This window comes from Mustela nigripes, chromosome 4 (genome assembly GCF_022355385.1).
Source record: "Mustela nigripes isolate SB6536 chromosome 4, MUSNIG.SB6536, whole genome shotgun sequence".
Taxonomy (NCBI): Eukaryota; Metazoa; Chordata; class Mammalia; order Carnivora; family Mustelidae; genus Mustela; species Mustela nigripes.
In genome coordinates this window covers 183,138,185-183,144,929 of record NC_081560.1, presented here as the reverse complement: position 1 = coordinate 183,144,929, position 6,745 = coordinate 183,138,185, and the positions used below count along the sequence as shown (strand labels likewise).

The 6,745-nt window shown below is 45.7% G+C and overlaps 1 long non-coding RNA gene across 1 annotated transcript in view; it reads right to left on the bottom strand.

Moving 5' to 3' along the window:
- Window positions 1-237: 237 nt before the first annotated feature.
- The window catches only part of LOC132015432 (uncharacterized), a 15,654-nt gene continuing 9,146 nt past the window's right edge, over window positions 238-6,745 (bottom strand). Inside the window, exon 3 of the long non-coding RNA XR_009403676.1 lies at window positions 238-600. This is a non-coding gene — a long non-coding RNA (uncharacterized LOC132015432). The remainder of the gene's footprint in view (window positions 601-6,745) is intronic.

The window sequence follows — 6,745 nt, the reverse complement described above, 5'->3', positions numbered from 1 at the left end:
AAGTGTCTGATCACAAACCATTTCAGATAATTCTAATGTACTGACAGGACAGCAGCCAGAGGGAGTTAAAATGAGATAAAGTTTGAGTCCCGAGTTATCACTTGTGCCCAGGTTTAAAACAGTCTCCTCAAAAACAGAAGCAAAAATGACAAACCGAAAAACAAAAACAAAACCAAAAACAGTCCCGTTGACCAATCATTGCAATCAGTGATCAAAATTTAATTTCCAGATCATTTTGTAATTTCATAATGGAAGAAAAAGTCCAATTTTTTAAAAAGAGAAAGTGCTTTATTTTATTTAAGAAAGCAAACTATATCCCCGTCTTTCAGGGGATATAGTTTTACATTTGTATTAAATACACTTCCCAAATAAATATCCTTAAGAAGGATAATACAGTTGTAGGAGCCCCTGGGTGGGTCAGTCAGGGAAGCATCCAACTCTTGGTTTCGGCTCAGGTCATGATCTTGGGGCCGTGAGGTCGGGCCCCACGTTGGGCTCCACACTTAGCACGGAGTCTGATGAGCATCTCTCTCCCTCTGCCCTTCCTCCTGCTCACACATGCACCTGCGCACATGCTCACTCTAAAATAAATAAATAAATCTTAAAAAAAAAAAAAAGAAGAAGAAGAAAGGAGAATACATTTTTGTCTTTGCCCCATAATAATGAGATGGAAGAAATTCTAGAGTAATTTTTCTTAATCAGCTCTGGCCATAAGCCTCTCATTCACCAGTGCTGTCGAGAAGGCCCACCCCCACCCTCCTTCAGCACTCCTCCTGCGTCCTGCAGTGACCCTCCCTGAGTGGTTCACTGACACTGCGCTACTCCTGGTCTTCCCACCCACCCACCACTGAAGCTGCTGGAGGCAGGTCTTGCTGCACCTACTTTCTGCCCTGGCTAGCTGGATCACAAAGCTGTGGATGACCCTTGTGTCTGAGCCCTAAGCTTAGTGCCCAAGCCTTAGTGACCCCAGGCCACTAGCCCAAAAACTGCTTTGTGATTCAAAAGGCCATAGCACTCTATTTCTGAAGAAGTTCCAGCCCAAGGTTTCTTACTGGAATAGGGAAGAGATTCCCATTGAATACATTTTTAAGGGAAAAAAAACAAAAAGTAAACTTGTGTTTTGATGATATCGATTACACTTATTTAGTGGATCACTTATACTAGCAAATTTCTAAAGGATGAGCACAATTTTTAAGTAAAATATAAAATAATAAAATAAATGGCTTCCCATCACACACAGGCTCCCGTCTATTCTTAAAGAATTTCTGAGTCACAGACCAGCCCCAGATAGAATCTTAATTATATTTTTCTTTACCCAACAGACCTGCTCTTCAAACTTCATGAGAAACATTGCGTGAATGGGACCCCATTTGTACGGCAACTGGGGAAGTTGGTTATTTAAAGGAATCCATCAGGACGCCTCCCATACCTAAAAATAACGTTTCCTAGTGATTTGGGGGTGGGGGGAGTCAGACATTTTTTTCCCAGTTTGATTGAGATATCAGACATAGAGCATTTTTAAGTGTAAGGTATATAACATAATGATGTGCGTTACTTATGACAACTACAGTAAGTTTAGTTCCTATCTAGCCTCTCATATAGATGCAGCAAACAGGAAGAAGAAGGAATGTGTTTTTTCCTTGTGATGAGAACTCTTAGGATCTACTCTCTGAACCACCGTGGTGACTGTCGTGGTCTCGCTGTGCCTCCCGGCCCTGCTGCTTCTTTGTCCCCTAACTGGAGCTGGGCTTCTTACTTTCATGTCGCACCAAGGGTTAGTTTAGTTCCCTTCACTTTTAGCTTAAGTTTTTCTCTCCTGTTGGCTGAGAAAGGGAAATTAATTGGCCTTGTGTCCAGAGAGCAGGAGCACGCCGGTTGCCAGGACCCCTTCCCTCCTCCACTTGGAAACTCGCACCCCTGCAACTAAAGGTGCCCCTAAGTCACCGGATCCCAGAACCAGCAAGGCACCCGGAGAACAGCCATGCCCAGTCCTCTCTCTCCTTCCCTCCATTTCACAGATGAGACCACAGAGCTTCAGGGAAGTCAGTAGAGTAGACGCGACCTCTCTTCCTCCCACTGGTCACTCTGCTTCTGAAAAGGCCTCCTGAGGAAGGGCAGCTGCAGGCGGGGACACAGAGCTGCTGGTCCTCCAGACAGTTCAGGCAGGGGATGTGTGTGAAGCGACAGCCATTGTGGGGGGGAGGGGCAGCTTCTTCTCCTTGGCAGTTAGTGTGTTCCGGAAGAAGGACGGAGGAAATGGTCTATTAATGAGTATCCATCATAGCCCCCACGGTGCCCCAGAAGCCCTGGCACAAGGGTCAGATTATCTTAGTGCCCTTTGTGTGGCAATGCCTATGGCAGAGGCTGCCGAGGGATCGGGAGCAGCTTCCTGTTCGCGCTGCCAACACGATTGCCCAACTCCCCTCTCTCACCTCAGCTCGGTCACCTTGCGTCGGCTGTTCCCTGCTGTGAGGCCTTAACCTTTTCCAACCTTTTCCTGGTCCATCTCCCTCTTTCTTTTCATGCTCTTCTGGAGCCACAGCAGCTGATGTCCTAGCTTTCCCTTTGCCTGGCTGGCTTTCAGGACCTTTTTCTACACCTTCTCCCAGCTCAGCCCGTGTGTCGGCAGCCCCATCTCAGAAGTCACACCTGGTCCTGCCAGAGAGCCCGGGGCTTCTTGTCCCTGGCCTGGCTGCCCATCTCCCCGCCCCCGAGCACCCTGCCTGCTTTCCTGTTGGCATGTGCCTGGAGCAGGTCTCCCTCCCAGCTATCTCTTTCATGGGATTCCTCTCCCCATCACTCTCTGTTTTCCTTTGCCTCAGGATGTGTTCCGAGTATTGCAGCCATCTGTCATCGGGAGCCTGTGAGCTAACACTCCGAGCGTCAGCGTCTGCATTCAGGTGTCCTCCGTAAGGGCATCTGGCCAGGGCTTGCTGGCATCGCCACGTTCACCTCAGCACACGCAGATGGAATATCTGGAGATCTCCGGACAAGAAGGGACTTGCTAAGAAGCCAACATATCCCCCCATCTTCAAGCTAGGATAGCTCTTTGAACCAGGCCCTAATGGTGAAGCCTGCACATTGTGCAAGGTTTTCAAAAGCCAAGGCCCCATTCTCTTCACTCACCCTTTCTTATGGAAAACAAAGCACAAAAGCCATGAGAATAAAAGTTGTTAGACATAGCCCAAAATAAGAAAGAGAAAACACCCATTTCCCTTTGTCCCAGCACTGCTGGGCCAATACTATCCTCCCCCCAACCCTGCCCCGTCCTCCTGGGAGACCGCACAAACAGGAATGAGCTAGAGCGGCCGATGGTCATGCCTCTCTAGCTCCCGCCTGGCAGGACATAACCTCTGCCCGCTGTAAGCAGGTGCACACATGGACACCTCCAAACCAGCACAGAGAACAAGAGAAGATTCAGGCAGAGGTTGGGTATTAAACCAAGCCTGTCATTCAAAATTTCTTCAAAATTCATTTTGAATGTTCTCTTTTAGACAGTGTCATCTCTCACGTTCACACGGTACATGAATTCACCTTCTAGCACATTCATGGTCCCGTCCCTTGTTCTGAAGGGACCACTTCCATGGACTTCAAAGAGTAACTCTCTTTGATCCTTTCATCCTCCCTGATTCCAGAAACTTTTCTCCAATCCCACTCCAGCTTCCTCTTCTTTTCCAAAGCTGCTTCCTTCCTCTTTCTTCAGGTGGTGGCGTATCTGTGGGCATGAACCTCTTAGTCTCTTCCCACTATTCCTTGAAGGACAATGATTACAATTTGAACTCCCCCCCACCCCTTTTTAGATCTCCACAGAAAAGTCAAAACCATTTGTACTTTAGGCATAAAGCGGTTTTCCTCCCTAAATGTAGGTGCTCATTTGACTATGTAGGTCCTTCAGCAGGCTGACAGCCTCCAGACAGTTCACGTACTTTCTCCTGAGGAGTCAACCTCTCAGTCATGTTCCTCTTGGATGGGTTGTGTTGTTTCTTCATTCCCTTCCACTGAGGATTGGAAGAAGTGGCCACCGGAGGCCACAGTACTTGCGCACCCACGAGCCATCCCAGCATCTATGGCTAGAGAGAACAAGCCCTCTTTTTTTCCTGCTCCCATTCAAAAAAATCAGGTAAGGACTCTGATTGGCCTAATGTGAGGTCACACGCTCACCCATCATCTAATCGTCAAAGGGCAGCTGCTGAGGTCTCAAGAACATGGCAACTCCCACCCAGATGAAACAGTTTCCAAAAGCAAAAGGAAGGCTATTTCCAAAAGAGTTGAAGAGGAATACCCCAAACAGTAGAAACCTGCAACAAAGTATTTGTAAGTCTGCATATGGGTGTAATGAGTTATGATGACATCACTCCTGGAGACATGTTTACACACAATAAATGCATTGGAAAGATGTTATCAAAATGCCAATAGCTATTACAAGATGGAAAACCATAGATATGAATAATTTTATATTTATATAAAAATATATATTTATATTTATATTTATATTTTGAAATTTAATGGCAAGAGTTAAAATAAGAAGTGCAAAATTCAGGGCGCCTGGGTGGCTTGGTTGGTTAGGTGTCTGCCTTTGGCTCAGGTCATGATCCCAGGGTCCTGGGATCAAGCCCTGCATCAGGCTCCTTGCTCAGCAGGGAGCCTGCTTCTCCTTCTCCCTCTGCCTGCTGCTCCCCCTGCTTGTGTTCCCTCTCTCTCCCTCAAATAAAGAAATATAATCTTAAAAAAAAAAAGGAATGAAAAATTTATGCAGGAAAAAGAGGAAATAGAGGACAAAATAAAATGTCATCAGTCTAAGTAAAGGCGGGAAGGAATGGGAAAAGGATGCAAGCAGAAAGGAAGGTAAGCACAAAATGTAAGAGAGGTCTTTACAATCAGTTCAAATATACAAGGAATCAAAATAAATGCAAATAGGTTATGCCCACTGCTTAAAAGAAAAGGACTATCCATTCGTATTTTTTTTAAACGTCAAGCTATATCCTGTCTATAAGGTTATGCCTAAAACAAGATGGCATAGAAAATATTGGGAAAGGCTGTACACATAAGTGCTAAATCAAAATTGGCATGGAGACATTAATTGATAGCAAAATATGATACAACTTATGGTAAAAATCACTAATAGAAAGAGGAATGCCACAGAGTAATAAAAGAAACATCTTACCAAACTTCGGTTGCATCTGTCAAAATGATCTTGAAACATGTCAAGCAAAAACTGACACAAATGCAAAGATAAATTCATAAAACCACAAGCCTGGTGGGGGTTTTTCTCAGCATGTTTTTCTCCGACACTTACTGATCAAGCAGGAAGAAGAGATGCATATGGAAGGGAGACATTAGTCAGCATCTATGATGAAGAACCATCCACTAACACAATTTCAGGACAATTGTAAAAGGGGTAGTAAGTTTCCACACCGTGATTGTGAATGTCCTTTCTCTTAGCTTGAAAATCATCTGCGCCTGAATAGCCCAACTGAAAAATAATTGCTACTGGGAAGTGGTTACATAACCTGGAATACAAGACACATTTGTAGAACTTGCCAAAGGGAGACAATTTTGTAAAAACAAGAGCAAAGCAGTCCTTGACTTTTTATCATTTCATCAGTTTGAAAAAAAAAAAAAATGGTGGCAGGTTTAGGGAACAAGGAGGCCACTAACATCCCCCATGGTCTGCACCCTAAGACCTGTGACCTATTGCCTGGGGGCCTAGTAAACCTTCAGGAACACTCTCTAGGGCAGCAGTTCCCACCCAGAATATGGGCAGGAAGGAACCCGAAGAATATAAGACACAAACAACATTAAAGATTACAACAGAATTCCCATGCCTTCTATAAAAGCATCCACTGTTAGTGGGATAGTCACTCAATTGCCCTTTGCGACCCTCTTTCCGTTTGATCGGGGATATTTATTGCAGACTATATTCTCTTCCATACTCACATCCTCACCTCCATATCTGTCTCTGACCCAGTTTCACACTAAGCCTCCTAGAAGCGAGATCAGGGCAAGAGCCCCCTCACTTCAAAGGCCCTGCTTAGCTGGGTGAGCCTACAATCAGCACCATGATAATAAGATAAAACAACAATGTATCATAAGTGTTTATCCACCTCTACAGATCCTTCTTGAGAAGAGTTCGTAACACATCGAGGGGCCACAGCCCAATGCTTGAGAACCGCACTCCTAGGGTTTCACTATCCTTAGATCCTGGAAGCTCTCCCTTCAGAATGTTTTGCTTTAGCTCAAGTCAGTTCCTGGGAGGAGAAAGTGAAGAGTTCATCTCCATCATGAACTCAGTAAGAGTACATAGAGCGATCGATCCCTCCCTGTCAAGTCGTGGGCCAGGTACTGGGATTCGAAATGAGGAAAAGAAGGTCTCCTCCCTTGAAGAGTGTATGATGCGACGGGAAGGCCTGTGCAAGCTGGTGACAACAACAGAGCATGGTAAGGTGACAAAGAGGCTCTGTGGACACCTAGGAAAGGCTCCCAGCTGGAGGGAAGGGCACAGGGCAAGAGCATTAATCATAAAGGGGGTGCTTGGGCCAAGTCACAAAAGAAAAGAGGCGGCAGTGGAGAGGCAGGGGGAGGGCGGGCGGGTGGGGAGGGCTTTCAGGGCACGGGGATTAGTATGTACAGGGGCATGAATTAAAAACAAAGCACATATGAGGAAGTGGTGATGCAACATGGGGGCTTAAGTGGGTAGGAGAAGAATAAATGAAACAAGATGGGATTGGGAGGGAGACAAACCATA